Genomic DNA, 25,595 nt, shown 5'->3' with positions numbered 1-25,595 from the left:
TTTAGACAGGCTGCACACTCCTAGAAACCTTCCGCTTCAGATTTAGAGATAAGTATGTGCAGGAAGATCAAGGATTCCAAGAAACACACTCAAGCAGTATAACTAGGGGTGATCGAACTTTCCATAGACCATTGGTACTGTAAACACATCTTGTAGATAGCGTGGATTTATGGAATGTTTTTTTTTTGAAGACTTCTTTGGCACGTATGACCAAAAGTATGCGAATACACGCAGAGTTGTTGCGGGAAGAGGTTTTTTTTTTCAAAACCTACTACATAGTAGGGCCACCTTTAACCTGTACCAGAAACTTAATTTTCTTGAGCACACACTCCATCTTTTTTCGGTAGGTATTAGAAAGAATTTGCCTCTGTTCCACTAGCAAAGCATCTGCCAGAGTAGGTTCAGATGGCCGTGACTGCTAGATTTCGCAAGCCTAATCCAACGCTCCAGTTCTTCGAACGGATGTTCGATGAGATTGGGTTAAGGTCTGCGAGCTGGTCAGCCTAATTCTGTCCAATCCAATCCAATTCAATCCAATTCAGTCCAATTCAATTCAGTCCAAAATATCCAAATAAGTCATGGACTTCATAGATGCAGGCACTAGCACCAATGGCCCAACTCCGAACAGTTGAAAAAAGCTCCATAGACTGCCTCGGTCATATTTAAAGTTCAATATGATATAGTCAGAAAATTGGATCCAAGGTTATGCAGCTCCCTGAAGATGATTGATTTTTACAGATATTCCTGACTTCTTCTAGAACCTACTTGAAAACCTATAAATTCCGATTTGCAGCTAATACCGTGCTGATTCTGCACAGAAAGACTCATGAGATTTACACTAGTATATCTGAGCAAACTACGCATGGACTGGGTAGTTATTTCTGGCACAGCGCTTGATATTCGTGGAGGGGAGTCTGGATACCTTTGGTTGGGATTAGAGAGAGCAAACACGAACACTACTGTGAACACAGGTGACAATGGTTGTCAGATTTATCACAACTATATTGACCTGTGTTCTTCTTGCTGTTTAATACAAAGGTCACTAATGAGGTTAGCTGTCTATAAAGCTGTAACTGGAGATTTTTCTGCTGAGAAGAAGATTAAACCCCATGGTGAGTGCAGTAGCTTTTTGGCGAAGGATTTGCGCACCAATTTTCAGCTTATTCAATGATATCAGAACCAGGGACGTCGAGCGATATTTAATAACTTCCTATGAAAGGTGAGAGTCAAAGTAAATCCTCAAGGATTACTCTGGCTGATAGACAGCGTAAATGATCACCGTGAAACACTTCTTTTCAAAGTGAGTGCTGCAGAAAATTTTCGCTTTCAAAGCGAAATGTGATGCTTTAATCCCAGTGTTATTTCAGGAGTAAATTCGGATATGACAGCAGAATAGGACATTAAGCTCCAGAATATGAAAATCTGGTGGGAAGAAGCTATAAAACTACTCACTACAACAGTAACTTTTCATTTTTAATATAACGAGACATTGAATATATCCCTTTGACCTTAACCCAAAATGGGTTAAGGTCAAAGGGATATATTCAACATGATGCAGGATACTAAAATCCTGATAAAAATTATTAATTACAAATAAATGTTTGAAAGGAAATTAAATCATCGTCCCATGAAATTATTAAAGAAATTATCGCCCTGTTGGCCTCACCTCTTCTGTTGACAAAGTAAGGGAGAAATCCATTAACCACCGACTCCTAAACTATCTAAAAACATTCCATCTGTTGTCAGTGTCCATCTCGATACACTGGTGATTCTGGCTTATGCTATCCATCTATGGACAAATTCAATGGAAATTTTTGGTGAAACTCAAGCCGTTGCTCTTGACATTTCAAAGGCTTTTAATCCTGTTTGGCATAAAGGTCTTCTAAAGAAGCTTCCATCTTATGGATTGCCGACTATGTTTGTAATTGGATATCCAGTTTCTCTCTAACCACTCACTGCGGGTGATGGTAGACGCTTCTCTGTCTTCTAACTTTTCCCCTAATGCTGGTGTCCCCCAAGGTTCAGTTCTTTCTTCCATTCTTTTCCTCTTGTATATTAATGACCTTCTTCCACTGACTTGCAAACCTTATCTATAGTTTTGCTGATAGCACGTTGCATTCCACCTTCCAGCTTGAGAAACCTTGCCATGCACAAGCAGCTTCAATTTCCCGAATTTCCACCGCTAGTTCCTTAAATGCTGATCTCCAGGTAATTCTCCAAAGGGACAAAGATGACCTAGCTGATTTTAGTCCTATAATTCAGTCCTGTCTTATATCTTGCAAAAATAATTCTTCTGCTCCTATGCTTGTCTTCGACGACACTCTGATTTCTATACAAGATCATATATCTCCTTATTGGAGATTACCCTAACTTCTAATCTCTCTCTTGGCATAAGCATATCAAAAATATTGCTTCCTCTGCATCTAAAAAACTGGGTTTTCCCTTTTGCTCTCGGTGTTACTTTTCTCTAATCAGCTACTCATTCAGCACAAATCTCAAGTCCGCCCTACCAGTGAATACTGTTCCCACATGTGGGGTGGTCCCCAAAACCTGTCCCAGGCTTCCAGATTCTGTTCAAAAGAGGGCACTCAGATTAATTAGTAATTCGTCCTTTACAAAGTCTCAACACTGTCTCATAGAGATGTGTTTCTGCTGAATTCCTTTTTTCCAGATACTTCCCTTTTAATTTCCAACTTCAAACTCACAGAACCAACTTTTCTTCTTCAACTTCTGTTTACTGGAACAACCTTTCTTCTTATATTTTCTGAAAATTAAAATACAGAAATCCAAGTCTACGCCTAATATCAACAAGTATCTCCTCTCCTTTCACCTTTCAACCTGCATGGCATTATGTACTATAGTTTCTAATATCTTTCGTGTTTGGGCTTTTCCTAAAAGAAAGTTTTCATTTAAATTTGGTAAATCGATAATAATTTCCGCTAATAATGCAATTTTGTTTTCTTAATTGAAATACACACTCAATATGACTCAAAGATAATTCTTTAATTAAGTTTCTGAGGACAATAAAAGGAAACATTGTACAACAAGGATTGAGCACGGTTTCGTGAGTAAATTTTAAGAATTACTCTTAAGTGCTGTACGTGCGGAATTTCTCGCGAAAGCCCTTATATTTGTCGACTAAATTTGGGGCAGATCCAATGGAGAATGGTACCACTCCTGGAGGCTTGTGAAGCTCTCCCAGGATACTACCAACCGACTTCCTGGGACACGAATTGAACTGACAGTTTGTAAGAGTCATGCGACGTCCGTACGTTGTTCGGGAATATTCGGTAGCGTTGACAAATGCGGTGAAAGTGGCCATTTCGGGATCGGATCCCGATCGGAGGCATCCGCTGAAGAATCCAAAGGTATCGTTGAAGGCTTGACGAAATTTTAGAGACATCACCTGGTATAGTATTGGATTGACAGTGGCACTTAAATAGTAGGTAACTCCGGAGATATAGGTGAGGACAGTGTAGATCATCACCGTGGCACGAGATGGGTAGGTGATGTAGATGGCCATCAATCTTTGAGAGTGAAAGGGTAGCCAACATACCACAAATGAAACCACGACAGCAACTAGAAATAAATAAGAAATTTGTATAAAACATATACGTTATAGAAATGGTCTTAAAATGATTATTGTAGTTCAGATGAATAAAATTTGCATATATTGATAGAAATGACCAAATAAATTAAATTTATTTCATAATATAACTGGCAAATGACAATGAACAATAACTGAAAAAAATTAAATAGAAATTTGAGAAATTTAAGTGTATTTTTGTTGAAAATTAATTTCAAATGTGCAGCCAGGTTTTTTCATAGCGCCATTAGTTAGTATGATATTTCATATTTTAGCTTTCGAGCACTTTTGGTCTATCTGTTCAAATCACATTTACTAGCCAAAAACTAGAAACCTTTATTGAATACCTAGTAGGGCCACCTTTTGCCTGAATAGACGTCATTCCACTAGGTATATCAGAGAGTCTATCTCTAAATTTGACCACTCTTCGATCAGGATATTGGTCACCTACAGTATTGGTCATCAGAAAACTGCGAAGCTGAACTGCCTTTTCCAACAGACATTCTCAATTGTATTCGGATCTGGATAATTAAGCGGCCAGGATGGTTGTTGGAAATCTTGGGAATGTTCCTCAAATCATTAAGGTATAGTTTTAGGACGGTCGATACTTGAATTGTCTTCTTGAAAGAATCCATCGCAGTCCAGATAAAATGAAGCACCGCAGAGTGAAGTTGGTCGGGTACGAAAGAAGGTATTCATTGGAGATAACACGACGTTCTAACCGTACGAGTGGACCCATTCCATTCCGAGATTACATCTCCCATACCACGATACCACCTCAGCCGCTTGAGTGATGGGCACGAGACATTCTAGATGCATGGCTTTGCGAGGTTCACGCAACACTTTTACCATACTACTTGTGCAAAAAAGTGTAAACCGAGACTCGTCAGACCATATGATCTTTCTTCTACTCTTCCACAGTCCGGTCTTGATGTTAGCGACACCACTCCTGTCGAAACTATCAGTTTTTTAAAGAAGTTGAGTACTACTAAATCTCAGATTCTTCAACTCCCACCCATAGTTCGGTTGGTAATGGACCTTTCTTGTCTAATCTGAATGTATTAGTTATTTACTGTACACTGGACGTTCTATTCTGGCGCACAACTCGCTTTAAATTCCTGCAATCTCCTTCTTGGAGTATCCACTTTCTGCATCATTTCTTCCTTTTGGAGCTGCGTTCTCTTCCATCTCACTCATTATATACGTTCGAAATGGTTTTCGACACTCCATTGATTTCCTTTGCTCTCTCAATTGTAGCTAATGCTAAAATGCTCCAATGATAACACCTTTCTGAAAATTTGAAGGGTCACCTGTCTTCCCCATGACCGGTTGGCCAAGAAGCACCAGGAGAGTGTGCAGTATTTATCTGATACCAAGGAACTCGTGATCCATGTGACAATTACATTTGCATATTGAACGTTTGATTATCTGTTGACACCATTACAAAAGGTTTCTAATTTTTGGGCCAATGACTGTAGTTAGATTGCCGATTGAGCTTCTAAGGTAGAGCGAGGAGTTTTATAAGATTGATGCAGCGGCCAGCAGACCATTTGATCAAGAAAAAGCTCAGCTATAAAGCATTAGGTGATCAAGAAATCATATTTTTACCACCGTTTTTAAGAATTTTGCTTAAGCTATGAATTCATTAGAAATGCCAGAATCAAAGATGGAGTATTTCTCAGTCCGCTCCCAAAGATGAACATTTCAAAGATAATCCTTTGAAACAGAAATCTTGGAAACCTTACATGCATTTTTGGGCATCAACAGAGCACACGGCAATAAAACCTTAATTGAGAATCAATTACAAGCCTACCAAAATGACAGTTGCAATATGTCCATAAAATGCACTTCCACCATTTCCATTTATTCTCTTTCCTTGGACGAATTAATGATGAACACGGTGAATATTTCCATCAACACGTTGCTACCATGGAGATACTTTACCAATAAATGCGAAAGTCTGGTTATGTCTGTAGAGTAGTACTGGACATCGGTGAAGCTCCTGGTCATTGTAAAAGAAAGGAGCAACGAAAAAGAAAATAATTGAATGTATTTTATGTTTGAAAGGAAACATAAACTCTCCTCACAAGCACCAGACGATTCAATTCATCCTTGAAGTTCCCTATAGGATTCGAGTCATTGCTCTAGGCTGACCAGTCCAGCTTTTCGACACTCCTGTCCTCAGTCCATCACAATGCTAGCAGTATGATATGGGGCGTTATCCTGTTGATACAAGTATGGTCCTTCCTCGACGAGATGACACATTATTGTCCAGAATGTCTAGAAAGACCTCAGTATTCATGGTTTTGTTCGAAACAACCAACGTCCCTGGCCAAACCATGAAAAACTACCCCTAATCCATTGTCGGGACATCGAGGCACAACCATCAGACTGGTAGACCGTGTACTACCGCATCCAGACACAACGGGTAGATTGGCTCCAAAAGCACAGCTTTCCATTGGTCTACAAGAAGTAGAAGACAAAGAAGGGTGACTTTACACCAAGCTAGACGGCCTCTGGCATTAGTTAAGGTGATTAGTGGCTACGCAAGCGTGGAAACCCATATCATGCAGTATACTACGTACTGCGGGCCTGTATGTGCTGCGACAACGTCGACCAGCGTTTCGAGCGGGTGAATCTTTGCAGAACTCTCCTGTTACGTTCTCAGTTTGGGAGATTTTTTCTGGATCATTTCCTGACGATTTCAGCAGCAGTCCGCTTCTATTTTCAGATCATCTCACAAATCGTGAACCTAAGGATCTTCGATGCCTTTGAAATGTCACGTAGAGGACAGTTGCTTATGTGGAACCCTATTATTATTCCTCCCTGCGAGTCTATTAACTCCATCCATCGCGGTCTCCTCATATGCCTACGCGTCTATTTATAATTTTGCCTGACCACTTGGTGTTTGGATAAGAGGTGAACAATTCTCAACGGAAGACTGCTCGGATATTAATGGTGGGGCAGTGTATATTACTGTAGCTTATAACACAAAGGCCTCCAAAGCCGAGTGGTCAAACGCGAGCGTTAAAAAGTGCACGCGCTTTAAACTGTGGTTCAAGCTCGCGTGACTACTTTATGTTATAATGTTCTTGTATTCTCTCTACCTTGCCAACCCCTCGAATCGATAAGTCTATTCTATTAATAATTATTTTCTACAATTCAATTACCTTTTATCAGAACAACATCATATTTCATGCACGATGCACCAATGAGCAATTAAATTTTAGTTTTTCCCTTTCTCTCTTCCTACATATTACGCTATGACGTCTTTTCTAATTCCATCGGCCATTCTTATTTACGTTCTTTCTATTTTAGAATCCTTAAACAACTGAAATCCTTCTGTTTTCGAGACCTTTATGTTTAAAGACATATCAAGACTATGGTTGAATAGGTAGTATTCATCCACTGAGAAGAAATAGCACATTTATTTCCTTCCTCCTTAAAGTTTTCATCTTTTCTGAGGAACATTATTTTGTTTAAATTTATTTAATTATTATAATTATAAATATAAAGATAAGGCAATGGATTTTTATAACTATTATTTAAATAATCTTAATTCTAAGCTCTCGCTATACATATATATCAATAAGGTTATTTTTAGATCAAAATAAATAAAATGGCGTATGAATTAATAAATGAAATTGCCAATTTATTTAATTAATAATTAAACGAGTGAAATTTTAGATATATTATTTTAATTAACAAATTTTAATTAAAAGTAATATTAATTAAATTTTAAAATAACTAAATTTAATCTTTTAAATATTTCTAAAAGCATATTAAGAAACAATATTTGCCTTCGCAACGAGTTGCCAAGGTATTGCACCACTTTCATAAACATTATATAAAAAAATTAATTTATATAATTAAAAGATGGGGCAATGATTAATTGGTAGTTTAATCGTTTTTCCATATGATTATCGCTAAAATTCGATGTACTGATATTGAACATTGTTTCTACATTAATTTTCCAGCTGCACTATTTTAAAAACAAACGTTGGATGTAGTACAATATCAAAGCAACTTGTTGTGAAGGCAAAGCTTGTTTTCTGTGAGTATTAAAACCATCTAAAAAACTATTTTATTATATAATTATTTAATGTACAAACACGTATAAATTGTAATTAAAATTTAAGACATTAAAGGCCGATGCAAACAGTAATAGTATACTAGGAATTTCCTAATATAGTATAGAAAATAAGAATGAATTTTCTTCAGATCAAAATTGCTTTGGAGGATAAAATTAACTGTTTTTCTTAAGGATTAATTACTAGTACGTGACTTTTCTCAAGTTGCGTGACATTCGGATTTTAATAATGTACTCTGGAGAAAATTAAATACGTTTCTGGTAATAAAAAAAGATCTGTTTAGAGTTCCTTTTTTTTTTCTTCTTCTTGACACCATTGTAATTTGTCATGCAGCTGACGAGCGTTATGACTAAAATGGAGGAAAAAACTCGGTTTGTGTGGAATTAAATCTGCTGTTTGCGCTCGTTAGTAAGTTGCTGTTTCTTGAGGAGATTAACCATAGATTTTAAGGACACATTTCTAAAACATTTTATATCTTTCTACGCTTTAAAGTGTTCTAATATGGCGTTAAACTTATAACAATTCAGAGCTTCCGTAACCATGGTAACCAGTATTCATTATAATGCCCCGAATATTTCGCCAGTGGAAAGAAAGAAAGCGCCGAAGTAAGAAGTTTAACCCTCCTTTCTCCTAACATCCTCCTGATCTCCAAGGAAAAGGAGAGTTAAGGAACTTTATTAGCCTGTGACAAAAGCTAATCATTTTATTACCAGCAAAACTCCACACTTGTGGGGATGCTGCAGATTAATTATCGATAGTTGTGGAAAGGAGAAAAGTTATCTGAATCTTAACGAGATGAGATTGTACAATATTTTTTAATTATTTTAAATTATCGCTTAATTCGCCGCGTATTTATTTATTTTTATAAGAATTTCCAGAGAATATATTTGATAAAACTGATTTTAAAAGAACAGCGTTATCGTGGAGAAAGATAGATATGACAAATTGTAATATCCTCAGAACCACTGAAAGATGGTGCAGATGACCAACTGGGAAACACGAGCTCTTCGATATTGAAAACTGTTCAGAAATTTGCACAGGCATATAACATGCAGGCTCACCAACTTCTTTACTTGAATTATGCAGTGAAAGAAAGTTCCAATCTAAAATAAAAATAGACACCTTTTTCTTTTCTTTTTTTGGTTTAAATTTATAGCTTCCGGTGAATGATTCATTGACGTTATACTGGCCTGAGAAGAAATAAAAAAGTTATTGATCTTTCTTTCTTATTTGGTACCACCTTTAAGAACAATTCACCTCCATCAATAATAAATTGCTGATGGAAGATTAAAACTGGGGAGGGATACAGAAACTAGATTGTAAAGGAGCAGAACTTGAGATTAGAAGGGGGGAGGGTTTCTTTCAAAGGAACTTATGCAGTAAATTTAAACGAAACTGGGAAGATCAATATCGTTCTGAACATTATTATTATTATTATTGTTTACATTATATATGATTTATAAATGTATTTATAATTTGTATATAATTTATAATAATTTAAAAATATTATAAGTCATCATAATATGATAGTAATTATTAGAATTATTTAATAATTATTATTATAATTGTTATATTAATAATTTAATATAAATAATCATATTTAATAATTTATATTAATTATAAATACTTTATAAGTATCTATGTATACATATATGTACTTATAAAGAGTAATATGCAAGATCTAAAAATACTACTGCGTATTTTTACACTTTTCTGCTCCTCTGGATTCTTTTCAACATAGGGAAACAAATCCCGCATTCTAGTTTGTACATAAAAGAAAGAATTATTGTTTTCTGCTGAATTTCTATCTTATAAGTTATGGTTTTAAACTCCTGGTTCATAAGTAATGGACTAAGTTGCATTGCTCTTTCTGTCCAGTACAATTAAATATTGAAATCCTTAAAGGTTTAAGGCAAGTCAAATTCTTCTATTGTCCCTCTTTGATGGAAGTAGAAATATAAAATCAAAGACTCTAACGTTTCTCTTTTGATCTCGAGAGGTTTAAGATGGTATCTTAAACAGCATTCATCCAGGACATGAAATATTCAGGTTTGTATCTCACAATTCGTTTTCACAATTTTTCATGCCATCAGTACACACTTTTTGTCTTTACTTTTCTTTGTGAAAAGAAGAAAGAAAGATTCTCTAGGGAAGGCAAACAGATGTATGGGGCTGGGGATTGACCGAGAGTACCTTTTAAGGATTTAAAAAAAGCTTCAGTATTCTTAGATGGCAGGTGAATAGACATTGATTTACAAGACAAGTGTGCCTACTTATGGCTTCGCTTCATCTTTCCTTTATATTCTCACAGTAATATTCTTTAATTGTGTCTAATTATTTTTCTGCTCACTATCTATCTATTCCCTTTTCATTCTCTGTAAGAAAATTCGAATTTGTAGAATTGTTTTACAAACTTTTAACCTTTAGGACGTTTTTTTTTTTTTTAAATCAAATACGCAAATGTTATGTAATCTAAAATACGACCATTAGTGCTTTTAAAAAGTTAACCGAATATTTTCCACTAATAAAATTTACGTAATTATTAATTCATCTCTTCGTTCATCAGTTTCAATAATTAATAGAGTTAGTTCTCACTTCATCAGCATTTTTATCGAAATGACGTATGGGAAAAACTTGATTTAAGAGTCTCGCACGAATTATTTGCATAAGCCTGAGGTGATGCCAGTGGGAGGAATTTCATTTAAATCCATCAACAAATCAGAAATTAATTAAGCATTCTTCTTAAGATTAAATCCGGCTGTTTATTATTTTAAAACGGATGACGAGGAGTGATTCATTAAATGCTACGAACGGATAAACTTATTTGAAAGACCCTTTTGGAGGATCGATTAAACATTTTGAAGCTAACCACTGAAAATTATAGACAAAATAATAAAATTATTATGAAAATGAGAGCTTTCTCTTCCTCATTTTATGTTTTTGTGTCTGCACGATTTAATAGACCTAGCAAATGTAGAACTCGTGGTGCTCAGAGCAGAAAATACTTCGCCATTACCATGAGTTGCCTCGGTATTACACTTCTATACGACCAATGAAACAAAAGTATCAGGTTCAGGACTAAAACTGCATCTAACAGCCAGTTTTATTCATATATAGAAGCCAGTCTACATGTATTAATGTATAAAAGAAGTTTGTGCATTTATTCAAGTTTTAATTTCGATTTTTAATCCTTAATTTGGTATCTGAAAAGTGGCTGTTGTCGAGAACCGACGGTTCCTAGCTTTAACTTTGTAAATATCCACCCTCGTGATGGGAAATTGTCGTAGTCTTCTGACACAATTCCCGCTTGGGGAGCAATTAATATTTAGAAGGCTTATTTATCCATATAAATAAGATGAAATGTTCCTTATTAATTGCAATACTTTATCTGTTCTAACAAACCTGTGTTGCCATCACTGATTAATAATGTCCCATCTGACCATAAAGCTGTTACACGAGCCTTTAACATTTCATCAGGTAAAACTTTGCTTCAAAACGTATATCTTTAGCCTCAACAGCAAATTCCTCAAAGCCCATGGGGAAAATACATCGCTGGAACTCTCTTCCGCTTTGGAATTTTGGCCATAAATTTCGTAATAATATTAATTTACTTCTGAAACGTTCTTTTTTTACCCTACGATACAATTCCTTTCTAATTTGGCAATGAATAATATTGGCATGAAAAACAAACTCCAGCAGAAATACGTTTGGCCTCTCCAGATTTTAGATTTACATCTCTATGAGAAACTAATAAAAAAGATTTATTGAAACTTAACTTCTAACATCGTGTAGTACTTAACATAACTTGTTGACCAATAAATAGGCCACATTTTACTTTTGAATCATGATGGTCTGTGGGCTCTCTCCAATTTGGAGGTATCGTAAAAATGAATACACTTATAACTACCACGAAACCATCCCTCTAAGTTGACCTGCAACTATATCAGGAGAGATGAAGTGCCCATAATTCTTTTTGATCTCCTATAGGCATTCCAAAGTTGGCTCATATGCATTGCACAACTTAGTGCCACCAACGATGGCACCAAGAAGAGCAAGTCCAACAAATGCGTGACTTCAGTCGTACTTTTGGTGACAGTATCTTCAAAGCTACAATTTATACGTGTGTCTGTGTGCTAAGCTCCAAAGGAACTAAGTCTATGAGGCGTTAATATGATGATGGACGAAAAACTCGATATTTCGGAAGAAAAACTATACAAATATGGACATTAATATAAAGCAGTTCCAAGGTGAAATCTGTTGATCAACGGGAGGTGGGGACTTACAAAAGCTGTCGATTCTTTGAACACAGTAACGCTCTATTACACTGCGCATAACGCTGTGATATTTTCTGGGAAAATACCACCTAAAGTATTGATTCGTTTGCAAAATAAAAGAGGTAATCGATTTGGTGAGCGAATAAAAGAACAAATAGAGGAACTCGTGTCTGAGTTTGGCAATGACGTCGTTACGTGCACAAAATAAGGAAAACCTTGCACTCCAACATGCGAGTACATTCTGGGCATAGTTGAAAATCATGAGCTCATCAGTAAGCAGTTGCTTGCCTCACTTTTCCAATCAATGATCCGATATGCGTTCTTTGGAGAACCACACATTGCCCAAAGGGCAATGTGTGGTTCTCCACTTTTAAAAACGAAATATGTATGCGCAGATGTTATTTTCAAAACAAAATCCTATGAACAATAATTAACGATACGCGATTAAGGAATCTGAGGACTGAGCAGAAGAGTTCTTTCAGGAGCGGTGTTGCTTATTGGTTCTGCTGCACCGAGGCAACTCGTTGTTTATTTCTTGCTCATTTTTGTTTCTGTTTTCTGTATATTTATTTCTTCTGGGCTTCACTCGAAGCTCTCAGAAACTTTTTACTCCTTTACTGGATTTATTATTTAAATTTTTTAAAAGTCCATGTCACGTTTGAATATTGTAATTCGTATAACTGACAAAATTTAGCGACTTGTAGAAATTTCTTGAAACAATTTTCGATTTAAAAATAAACAAAATCGAAAGCAGCAATTAGACATTTTATTTCTTCGTTGCATTATAATTTTCCATAAAGATTTTTTCCATTTACCAGAGAGTCGTAGCAAATTATCAAGATTAAAGCCGAAGGCTTACAGACCTAAACTAATGACTATTTAATATCCCAATTATTAAATATTGTAATCAAAGAAAACCAAATCTAATAAATGGATACATCTTAGAATTCCCATTATCTGTTTTTAATGAGCTAGAAGATAAAAATTACTCAAAGTAAAGCTTTACTTTTAATGACTCAGATTTTTTAACATGAATTCAGATAAAAGCAAGTTTTTCGTGCACTACGAAAATCAAAAGAGACGAATTCATTCGTTGCTAATTCTTAAGTAGGATTACTTAAAGGTTCACTTACTGTAAAATATATTTCGGGTTATAAGTTAATCGATGCACACCGATTTGAGCCTTCTATGAAAAGAAACCTTCAGCCTTCTTCGGCCCTCTGCCAGACAACAGTATGATAAATTCCATTATCATAAAACTGGAGTTGAGTTGAGGCTTGTGTGATATATCATTATCATGATTCTTTGTGGCATGTGCCATTGCTCCAGTTCATGTATGTACAGTTGCCTCCGAGTTTGCATTTGACCATACACAAACTCAGAAACAAAGGTCTCTATTATACTTAACTAGAAAAGGTCAACAGGGGAAGTTGAGAGTTGTTCCAAAAATTCTCAGGTTTTATATACTCTCCAGGATAGTAATAATGGCTTTGGCACTCGGGCGAAGGACCTTTTAATGGCCCTTTCACCCAGAGCTGAGTTAACCAGTATCAGGCAGAAAAATGTGATCTCCCTGAGATTTATATCTTAATTTTTCATGTCACAAACAGGTAAAGGTTAATTTTTCAACATTTAATGTATATATGGTTATAAATTTTTATAAGTCACACTTATAAATTAATCTCTTGATTTACTCTCTTGTAGGACAGCAGCTCCAAATAGATTCAAAAATTTAGAAGCCTTTATTCAATATCAAGAAGTTCCAGGAAGTCCCAGATATCTGAGAGAGTCTGGTTCTCCATATTTGACCATTCTTCCATCAGGATACTTGTCAGCTGCTGTTCGTTAGAGAACTGCGAACCCAAATTTCCCTTTCTAACATGTCCCAGATATTCTCAATTGGAATAGGATCTGGAGAAACAGGGGCCAGGGTAGCTGTTGGGAATGTTTCTATAACCATTCAGATACAATTTTTCCACTGTGGATGGCTGCGTTGTCGTCTTGAAAGGATCCATGGTAATCCTGGTGAAAATAAAGCATTGTAGGGTGAAGTTGGTGCGATACAACCGAAAGATATTAAATGGAAGTAACATGATCTTCTAACGGTATGAGCGAACTCGACCAACAGAACATACCACTTCCAGCCGGCGGATCCAAGACAGTCCAAATGCATATTTTCCCTTACCGTTTGCTGCAGAAAAGTATAAATTGAGACTCAGCAGACCACGTGATCTTTTTCACTTTTCAGTCTTGGTTTTGGCGGCACCACTCCAGTTGAATCGTTCGATTTTTGATAGAAAGGACTGGATTTTATATAGGCACACGACTACCAAATTCCAGATTCTTCAACTCACGCCATATAGTTCGGCTGAAAATGGTTCTTTCTTTGTCCAAATTGAATATTTCAGCCATTTACTGTACACTGGACCTTCTGTTCTGACGCATAATTCATATTAAATTCATGCGGTTTCTTTCTTGGAGTACAGACGTTCTGCCTCATTTCTTCCTTTTAGAGCTGCATTCTCCTTTTGTCTTCCACTCACTGTATACTTTTGAGGTGGTGGTTGATGTTGACACACCAGTGGTTTCCTCTGTTTTCTCAAGTGTGGCTCATGCTAAACTTGCTTCAACAATGATACCTTTTTGAAAATCGGCAGAACAGCAACTGTCTTCTCCAAGAGCGGATCCACTACGAAGTCCCAGGAAAGTGTACAGTATTTATCTAATACTTGTAATCGTAATGCCCAACTGCAAAAGGGTTTTTAATTTTCTGGCCAGTGAGTGTAATTAGCATATGTTCAGTAGCATTTTACTCTGTTTTTCGTTTATAAGTTGAACTGTTTTCAATGCAAGCATCTTGGAATACTTGGAACAACGTACATTTATTGAGCTTCTGACTGCCGAAATGTATAATATTTTGACTGTAAATGAATCCTGTTTCACCACTACGATCCACAAAACAAAGGAGTACGAGGAATTCCACCATATTGATGTCTAAAACAATTAAAAATACAAGTATCAGCCAGGACTACGTTTTGGGACTCTATGATTGTCATCAACACCAAATTTTAGAAAAAAAGAGACCATAACCGGTTAACTTCGGTACCTTGAAATATCAGACAAGCTCAAAAAAGAGCCAAACGATTACTACTTGGCAATGCAACAATGCTGCTTCAACGAAAACCACAACTTCACCGCAAAAATGGGAGCTGAAGTTGTTCTGCATCCTCCCTATAAAACAGATTTGGCTCTGAACGACTTTTATTCTTTCCCAAAACTGGAAGAACATTTTTAAGGAAATAGATATAACTCCGATGAAGATGAGTGACCTTTAAGCTGAAAGAATTTTACTTGAATAGAAAAAATTATCTAATTTATTTCAGTTTCATTATCACTAAGGTTCATCATGGAAGACTAACATTTTTAAAGCTAACTTTTATTAAATCACACAAATAAAAATAAAAAAAACTGATTTCAGTATTATTTTTAAAAAAGTTTGGAGCTTTACCATATTAGAAATTTTTAATTAAAAACAATTCAATTCTCTCTTTCCTTAATACCAAACTACTTTCTTTTTTTTTTCCAATTTACATCAAATAACACCTTTTAAGTTTCTCTAAAACACACTCAGTTTCTCAAAAGTACATGTCCGAATTAATAATACAGTTTTTCGAAGGACCATCCTTGTCTTCGATTATTTCTTTGTGTGATGACTTATATTTTATACTCTTATATACAATGTTTTAATTATGCCTGAGTTAATTGCTTTTCAGCATATTCCGGAGTGGCAAAAATAGCTGATAGTCTAAATATAACCATCCATTTATGAATATCGACGAGACTTTTGCTTAGTAAAAGAAGATCATTATAAAAAGCACTTAAAACTTTATTTATGTCCCCTTTATCGCTCCACGCTGACGCAGTGCGTGGGTAGATCAACCAGGACACCCTATGACCTTTAGAACAGTGGCCTCTGTTGCTTACGAAGATAGGAGCAAAACATTCGATAACGTTTTGTTAGAATCGTGGTCCTCAAATTTCGAAGCTTTAAATATCTTACACACTCCATTACGCTGTCAATTAAGGTCTCCTGGAGGTTGAATAGCCCGAATTGTGACATTAATCACTTTTATAACTCGTTGCTATCATAGGAAATTGGTTCAAATGAAATCATTGTCATCTTTTGGCTATGTTCGTTTTCTGGGATGAAAAACCGAATACCCTTCATGCGGTGATGACATATTTATTGGATGTAGTAAACTGTCCTAACAGATATCAGAGAATCTAGCATCCCAATATGAAAGTGCAATCTGTTTAATCTAATCTGAACAGGATGTGCTTCCACTTCAAGTAGTATTCATTAGCGTAAAACCCTCAGAGACCAAGACTGAAAGAATCCTGCTCTCTTTCAATCTACAACATTTAAATGACCAATCTAAATAGACTGTCGTTGTCCTTGATATTTTTCACGGCTGAGTTCGCACTAACACACAGATTACATTCTTTTTGTTGCCATAAATGTCTTATTTATAAATTATCACAAGGTACGTTGGGTGTACTTTGCATCTCCTTAAAATTCATATCACGAAAGAGAAGTCGTCCTTGTTGGACATCCAATACTTAGTAGCGTGCTTTCTAACTACATTTTTTAATATATAACATTCAGAATAATAGTCCAAAAAGTATTTTCATATTACTGGTGTCGGGTACGAGATTATTAGTGCCAAGATGCAGAATTTTAAGCTTTGAAGAAGGATGCAAAGAAAAACAGCAAAGACTTCTTTAAGTCTTTAACACTAGAAGGAAGAGGATGAATAAAATTTGTCCACTCGATATCGATGGATTAACTGTTGATGTCCCTACTCACGTTGCGGAGAACCTGAATAGGTATTTTCATCTACATTCACGCGTGAAGAATTCTCTAGAGAAGGGGATGCTAGAAGTTTATTAAATCTGACGAGGAGCTAAATGCCTTTGTATTAACTGAAATGAAAGTGGAGGAGGAATTGTTGAAGATGAATATAAAAAGGCATTGGGGTGGATGGAATTATCCAATTATATTAAGGGAGGCAGCAAAGGAGGTAAGCTAACCCTTAGCCATAATCATGAGAGTATCCTTGGATTCAGAGAAGGATTCTATGAACTGGAGATGTGCAAATGCATTCCCAATTCATAAAGTGGATTGAAAAGGCGACGTGAATAATTACAGACCTGTTACCTTAACGTGTGTTCCAGGAAAAATAATAGACTCGTTGGTTAAAGAAGAAATGCAGGACCAACTAGACAGGCATTCAATTATACTGCAATAACAGCATGCATTAGTTAAGGGGTGGTCTTGTCTAACCAATATGATAGGTTACTATGATGCAGTGACCAAGGAACTAAATGCAAAAAATAATTTTGATATCATATATCTAGATTTTAGGAAGGTTTGTTGATACTGTTGCACGTAAAATAGTGCTGTAGAAACTGGAGAGATGTGGCATTAAGGAGAAGTTACTGCTATGGATAACGAAATGGCTGAGTGGAAGAAGACACAGAGTGGTAATCAATGGACACTTCTCTTCAGCGACTAATGTTAATAGTGGAGTTCCACAGAATTCGGTGTTGGGTCCATTGTTGTTTTCGATATTTATCAATGATATTGATGAAGGTATCAGGTTTAATGTCGAAGTTTGTAGATGATACAAAAATTCTCTGAGCAGTGTGGACATGCTTCCAGGATAGCTCATGGGGTTTTGTCAATGATGTACAGAAACTTTGCTAGCAGGTATAAAGAGGTGATCATCCCTTTGTATAAGGCCATGGTTATACCGCATCTTCAGTTCTGTATACAGATGTGGAGGCCTCACTTTAGGAAGGATGTAGAACTGCTGGAGCGACGCAGAGTTGGACAACCAGATTGGTGATTGGACAACTAATTGCAGCGTCTCGAGACTAAGCACCTACGAGGAGATGATTGAGGAGTTTAAAACCTTGAATGGATTGAGTTAGCTCACTGTTAATGGTATTCTTCCATTTTCTGAGGTTACAGACACGAAGAGGAATAAATTCGGGTTGAGGAAGGATCGTTGCAGGATAGAGGTGCTTAAGTTTGCCTTAAGCCAGCGATTGGTTGAACGTTGGAAGAAGATTCCATTTGTTGTTGTGGAAGTGGATGGGTTGAATAAATTCAAGGAAGAACTAGACAAATTGTTGGAGTGTACGGATGGGTGAACTACGTGTTTTTTAACTGATGCTTGCAAGTTTGCTTTCTTGATTCATTTGCCATTACTACTACTTTTTACGTACGCTTTGATTAGCTCTTGGTACTCCTGACTGCGAAAAATGAGATAACAAATATGTTATTGTTTTGTTTACTGCCACCTGTAAGCGTAATTAATTCTCGTTTTGATAGCAGTATTTAAACCACCTAATTAATACATTGGTCACAGCAGAAGAAACTTTCTTTCACAAAGAGTTGCCCTGTTATTGCACTACTCCCAAACATATGGCATTGCCAAAGCTTAATCATTTAATAAAAGAAACCACCTACTGTCTGATGAGGGACCAGCAAAGACTGAAACAGTCTATCATAGCAGTGTCTCGCCTTTTAAATAGGTGACACATTAGACATTTTGAAAGCAGCGCAATACCATAGCAACCGTATCCCCAGTTGAAGAAGCCCTTAGAAATTCTTCCAGTCTGTAATAAAGATTCGATTCCAAAATTTCCTGGAGGAGTGACAAGTGGAGAAACCAGGACATTTTGAAAGTGATTTTATGTTGCTGCCAACTGAAAGTCCAACCAGTGAATATACACTGCTATATACCTTGAAACATGCAATGGGATTCTTTTGAGGCCATGATACGGAAAATAGTCATGGGGAGATCAATATTCTTTGTATTCGGAGAGTACAATTCTACCACGATGTTGTCAGGCCAACAGCAAGGTAATCTTCCACGCCGAACTTACGTGTAACTCTAGGAGGCATCCGGATCAGCTAGTGTGTAATCTCGCTATCTCCACTCTGCCGATAGTGTGAGGTGTAAATGCTGGAGCCATTGGAGCCTCCTTATGCCAAGGACATTGGTATATTCCTGTTGTGTACGCCATATCGAAAAATTTCATTATTTTCATATTTAACGAATAGTCAAACTAATAGAACAAACTTATATGCGAAAATATCTAAACCTCTCAAACACTTCCTCGTCCATTTGGCAAAATATACGTGGTCTCAATTCCAACATCAATGATGTCCATTGCCACTTAGAGTCTACCAAACCCCACTTAATTTTTGTGACAGAATACCAATTACCGGTTGTTTCAACCACTGGTCATTTCAGTTGTCCTGATTGTTTGCTGTAAGATTCCTTTCGCTTCAAAGGTGGTACTAACCATATTCCAGCTCTGATATTTCCTGTCAGACGCTTTAATAATTTGGATTCTTCTCTTTTAGTAATCCAAAAGAGATGGTATTCTTCCATTTTCTTGGATGTGCACGTCCATCCAAGATGATGTGTACGTCCATCCACTGGTGATATACTGTGTTATGTTACCTGCGTGCAGATAAATTCGATGGAAAAATCTGGTGGAACTCAAGCAGTTGCTCGTGACATTTCAAAGGCTTTTGATCGTCTTCGGCATAAAAATCTTCTGGAAAAAAACTTAAAATTCGATACTGGATTTTAAAGATTTTACCACATATTAAAGAGAAACAAAAATCAGTCAGAAGTTTTGAATTTGTGTATACACAAATTCAAAATTGGAGTCGCATGCGAACATTGAAAGGCAACCACCAGAAATCAGTTTGGGTCAAGAAAAAAATATCATAAAAATCGGTTCTGTTAATGATAAGCTTATATTTTACTTTGTTTCTCTATATTTATATTCAATTATTTGATTATTTTTAAAATAAAATATTTTTCTTAACTTTTAATCAATAAATTCAAATTAGTTCAGACACCTTTTCTTTTCTCATAAAAGATTCAAAATATTAATTTAATTTTTAAGGTGGCTACTGAGTTCTGTGTACAATTATTTGTACATAGAATAATTTTCTGAACAAAATGGATGAAAGAGAAGAGTATTTGGAGAAAAAGCATGTGCAAAGTTTTGAGACACTCCTAAGAAAGATTCACCGAAGGTTACTCCACTGCTTCTCAATCTAAAAATAGCTGTTTCATCCGCTAACTAATCCCTTGTGCAATCTGAGACCCGAATGAGCAGTGGAAGGTTCTCTTTTGGTAAATGGAAATAAAAATAACGTAGATGCTCTCCCCATATGCGTATTGGACGTGTCTCACTTCATTCATTCAGCTTTAACGAGGTGAGACAGCCAATGTTTCTGCAGCTTTAAAATAAATAACTTTTAAAGTATTTTGTGGTACAATCGAGTGCACTGGATCGACTATAACAGCGTGAACATCTTCACCTGTGGGTCTCTCTGGATGCAGTCATGCTGTTGCCATGGTAATAGTGGGCGTAGAGGAACTATCTGTCGAAACATTGCTAGCGATGGCTTTTTCACGATTATTTTTGATTGAAGACACAGTTCAACCCTTTTTTTACGGACACCATCAAGGACGTGGCTTTATACTTCGTAAATTGCTTTCTAATAGTTCGTTTATGGCCATTTCCTGGATCAAAGACAAATTGTTTATTTGTCCTTCGGCACGCTACACTCGGCAATCCTACGATCGTTTCTCTCATTAAGAGAGAACAAGACCATCAAGAGACTACTTCTCGTGTCCTTGCTGGCTAATTGTCAACTGCAACTAGGTGTTATTCCTGAAAGCCGTCTCGAGCTTCTTTGAAACGTCAGAACAATCATTTCTTCGTAGTTATGTCTTTGTTTCATAAATGACGATTGATACTCTACAGATCAGAAAGAAGATTATGATCCATTATACGTATGCTGTATGGTGTATTAATACCATCTATCGCTGCCAAATAGCTCGATACAGTGCTGTCTGAGTGGTGGCACTCGACTGAATGTAAGTAACAGTAGGCTTCTGTAATGGGGAAGCGTTGTTTATTTGAAATATGAGGAGGGCAACTCGCTGTGAAGGACCCAATACCATAACGCCAATGTACAAACTTCGAGTTGACTAAAAAATTCAACGGATAGCCTTGATGCAAATGCACTAACTAATATCATAGTTTGAATTTTAATCGTTTAAAGCTTTCTGCCCCAAAAATATTATTGGTAAAGAAAGATTTAACGAAGAAGATAATTTAAGATTCGGGATTAAGGGTTTGGAGACGATCAGCTATTCTAGCTAAGATAGATAGACTGGATTAGGCGCTTAGCTCCATTTGAACAAGGGGAAAATTTGTCTCTTGGACATGTCAAAATCGAATTTAGTTTATTATTATCTTTTTAATGACTGTTACGAGATTTCAAACTGTTCATTTATGACTACTCTCTGCCTCTCATCTTTTAGCTAGCCCTTGATCCAACGGAGGATTTTTCCATTAATCCAAATTTTCTCCAGTTTATATAATAGTGTGGGAGAACCTTATTAGAAGCTTTATTGATGTCAAGTTAATAATATCGAAGTTGTTTCTTGCACCTAACTGTTTTATAACTTGTCATAATAATAAAATAGCTTGGTTGGGCAAAATCCTTAATCGGACACTTCAAGATCTTACTCAGCACTGAAGTCAAAATTACTTTTCAGTTCCTTTGTAGATTGTGAGGATATTAGCGCTTCTCCACTCCTGGAGGGTTGGGATCTCCCCGGAGTCTAATGATAAATTCATTAAAAGATGAGGCACTCACATGCAGCCTTTTTTAGTATAACAGGATGTACACCATGCACTCCTGGAACCTTATGGGAAAAACTGGAGAGTATATATGGATATATTATTTAATATACAGCAGTCTGACTCCTTGCGGCTGATGGCTTGAATGGTCTTTGAAGGGTAAAGATTGTTGCAAAGTAGCTACACCTTGTCTGCCAATTTCCCAGGGCTTTCAATGACTTTGATGTCAAGCAAGGGACTAATCCGATTCACTTTATTTCTTTTTGTTTATTAATTATGAAAATAACTTTTTATCTCCATTTTAGCTCTCTTTGCTAGTGATTTCTCGTACTCAGCTTTCACTTGTCTTACCCATCAAAGGGTTTATTACAAATACGCTTATAATATTCAAATAAAATCCTTGTCTTGAAGTAGCCCATAGCTATGCAATGCTTTTTTTGTTTGCTCAATTAATATTACCTTCACTGGTCATCACCCGGACATCTTTCTTTCTTGAAACTTCCCCACTAGAACAAATACGTTTGTACCTTCCAGGATAAATCACTTGAACACTCCCCATAATGAACTCGTGTGAAGAAACTGTGCGGTTGAAGCGGAAAAGAATGGAATTTGCAATTCTAAAATTCAAAAGGATTTTTTTTTCTTAATTAGAAAAAAGTTTCCAGTCTAAAGACGATTAATGCTCCTAGAGTCGATGACATATACCCAGTAATTTTGAGAAAGGAGGCAGTAGAGTGCATTGAACCATTAAGGTTAATTGAGCGAGCATCACTGGACTCAGGAGAGATTCCGTTGGATTGGAGAAGTGCCATTGTATTGCAGTTACATAAAGACTATATTTAACTGAATTGGCTAACTATCGACCGGTTAGTCTGATTTCAGTGGCAGTGAAAATCCCAAAAACTGATCCAGAGTGCAGTACAGGATCATTTAGATAAAAATTGAATTCTAAAGGAAATACAGCATGGTTTTGTAAAGCAAAAATCATGTTTAGAAACCTGGTTAGCTATTATGAATGAGTCATTCATGAGCTGGTTTCCACATTGTTTACTTGGATTTCAGCAAAACTGATTCGATTTCATTTGACTCACTACAGCAGAAAAGGTTTCTACGCAAGCCGGAACATGCTGGAATCATAGTAAAATCCTTGGATGGGTTTGCAGAATGGCTTCTGGACAGGAGGCAGAGGGTTGTGATTAACTGTTATTCTTCAGAATGGACTACGAAGTGGAATCTCCCAGGATCGGTACTGGGATCGCTGTTATTTTTATTTTCTTAAATAAGATCGAGGAAGGGACAGAGGGCGTCATGCCAAAATTTGTAGATGATGTCAAGATTGGTAGAGTGGTTAATGATCGGTACCATGGCTGACCTTCTTCGGGATGACTTTAAGAAACTTCAGAGATGTTCAGAAAAGTGGCATCTATCTTTTATTCCATAAAAATGCAAGATTTTACGTTTGAGAAACCGCAAACTCAGCTGGAAAAGGTAAAATGAATGAGGGAAAATTTTCATTCTTACAAACGATTCCAGAATCGGGCTATAATTTTAAATTGTGGAAGAAGAGGTTTAGAGAGTGTAAACATTGAGCTCACCAAGAGGTTAGGTTACTTTTGCATGTTATAAATTTCCAAAAGTAAATATGTGCCTAAATAGGCTTGTAAATTGGAAGTAATCGAGAAGGTATTTGGGGTAATTGTAGAGTAATTGAGACAAGCGAGAAGGTTGAAGAAACGACCTTCCTTTTAGGGAAAATTGTAATTCAAAGGAGTGTAGATGGACACAGACTTCACTGATATTAAAGAAAGAAAATATATATTTCAAAGTAGATCTGGTGGCAGTCAGATTATTCCCCAACTGATTCGCAAATTTCTTAAAGCCTCATTAATCTATAGTCCTCTCAACAGTCATGGTATAAATCCCATAAAACAGGCAGATTTATTAAAAAAAGACAACAAGATGACCTAGCTTTGACCTTTTATTTCGACTTTCTTCGTGGAATTTGTTTTATAACGAATATTCAACAATAATTAGCTATTTTCTTTTATTCCATTAACCTAAATCTTTTAAAGATATCATCATTCGTTGGTACCTACCATCATCAGAATCATTTGCTAATGGAATAAGTGATTTAGCAAAAACGCTACCACAATAATCCAATTATCTGTACGACGCGTGCTAAAATTACAATCCAATCCAGTTTAATTTAATTTTGTATCCATTAGTAAATGTTACAAATTGAGATGAAGAACATCAACAAAACTAATTAATTTACTCTTCTTAAGGGTACAGGTTACCTACTTTTATTTGCAAATTACTTTTGATAAACAGTTCTCCTTTCGTTTAATTATTAATTACAAATAACACTAAATAAAAATCAATAAATGAATAAACCTCAATATTAGCGTCATTGCATAAATATAAAGTTTTCATCTATTACTAGTGATGACCTTATCATATGAATTAATTCAAATAATGTATAAATAGAAAAATTGTATTTAAATTTTAAGAAGTTAATAAAATTAAAAATTTTAGCTCATTGTAATTTATTTATTAATAAAAGTTTACGTACATTTTACAAATTTTTGTTTTATTTTAAATAGATTCAAGTTAAAGTTCATTCGGTCATTATTCTTTTCCAATTATTATATATACTTTTTTCACTTTCTAATAAAATTATTAAAAGTTTGATAAATGGACAAAGAAAGTGACGCCACCTACCTAACATTTTAATCACTGTTTTTCTGCAGTTGATTCCATGCTGACAAGATCCTCTTCGCTCTGAGTAATCCCCTCCGATATCAGGGGAGCTATCTCTCCTCCCCATTTCGGCAGATAATTTCAATTTGACACCAATCTTCACATACAACACCGTGATTACCGCAACAGGCAAGCAAAAGAACAAAAATGTCGATATTTCAAAAGCGTGGTCCAATGGTCGCTTAAGAGCACACACAGCGGTCTCTGGGATCTCCAAACCGTTGCTGGTCTCCTGGTAGACGATTCCAAACTGGACTGCCAACGGAACGGCGCACAGGGCGGCCAGTGTCCACAGGGCAAGGGTTGTGCGTACCGCCCTCGGCAAAGGAGACATGGTATGAGCTCTTAGGGGATGGCAGATGGCCACGTAACGCTCCACCGTGAATGCCGTGATGGTCAGGATGGACGCATTGGTGGTCATTTCGGCCGTGAAGCCCCGTATGATGCACACGGTCTCGCCGAATCCGTAAGGACGTGGTATCCACAGCTGATAGATCTCCTGAGGAAGCCCCACCACCAGCAGGATGAAATCCGACACGGAGAGACTGAAGAGGTAATAATTCGTGGCCGTGTGCAAGTACTTCGTGCGCGCTATTACGATGCACGTGCACACGTTGCCGACCACTCCGGTCACCAGTAGTGCGCTGTACACAACGGTCATCGATATGACTTCGGTCAGATCGGACTTCCTCACCGTCGGATCCACTTCCACGAATCCGACACTCAGAAGATCCCATAGGTTAAACGACCCGTTGAGAGTTGCGTTGTCGGGAAAGGTGAAATTTTCGTCAGACTGCATGCGTGGTCGGAGAAACAGTGGATTTTGACTACCCTTTCTGGAACAAGGTTAAAGAACAATCTTAAGAACGAACCGGACTTTTCATCTTCGAAACTGTCACTTCAACTTCGAACATCCCTCTTTCCCGCGTTCCAACGAGTAATACGGCTAGACGAGAAAGGAGAGAACCAGAACGGTTTTGCGCGTGCATGGTGGCGCCTCGTAGTGTGTAGCAGAGAGAGAATAATCGATTGTAATTTTGGTTGGTCACACTGTACCCGGAGTATTACCATTGTGTCCACCCGAGGAAATATCTTACTAACAGTTGTCATAGGATCTGGAAAACCGCAGGAAATCAC

The 25,595-nt window shown here is 36.6% G+C and overlaps 1 pseudogene; it reads right to left on the bottom strand.

The window, feature by feature from the left end:
* Positions 1–3,088: 3,088 nt before the first annotated feature.
* LOC150091682 (pyrokinin-1 receptor pseudogene) lies at positions 3,089–25,257 on the bottom strand (annotated as a pseudogene).
* Positions 25,258–25,595: the final 338 nt, after the last annotated feature.

Source organism: Mastigoproctus giganteus, chromosome 1, assembly GCF_048544385.1.
Source record: "Mastigoproctus giganteus isolate SK-2022 chromosome 1, ASM4854438v1, whole genome shotgun sequence".
Taxonomy (NCBI): Eukaryota; Metazoa; Arthropoda; class Arachnida; order Uropygi; family Thelyphonidae; genus Mastigoproctus; species Mastigoproctus giganteus.
This window is presented reverse-complemented; position numbering and strand designations above follow the sequence as displayed.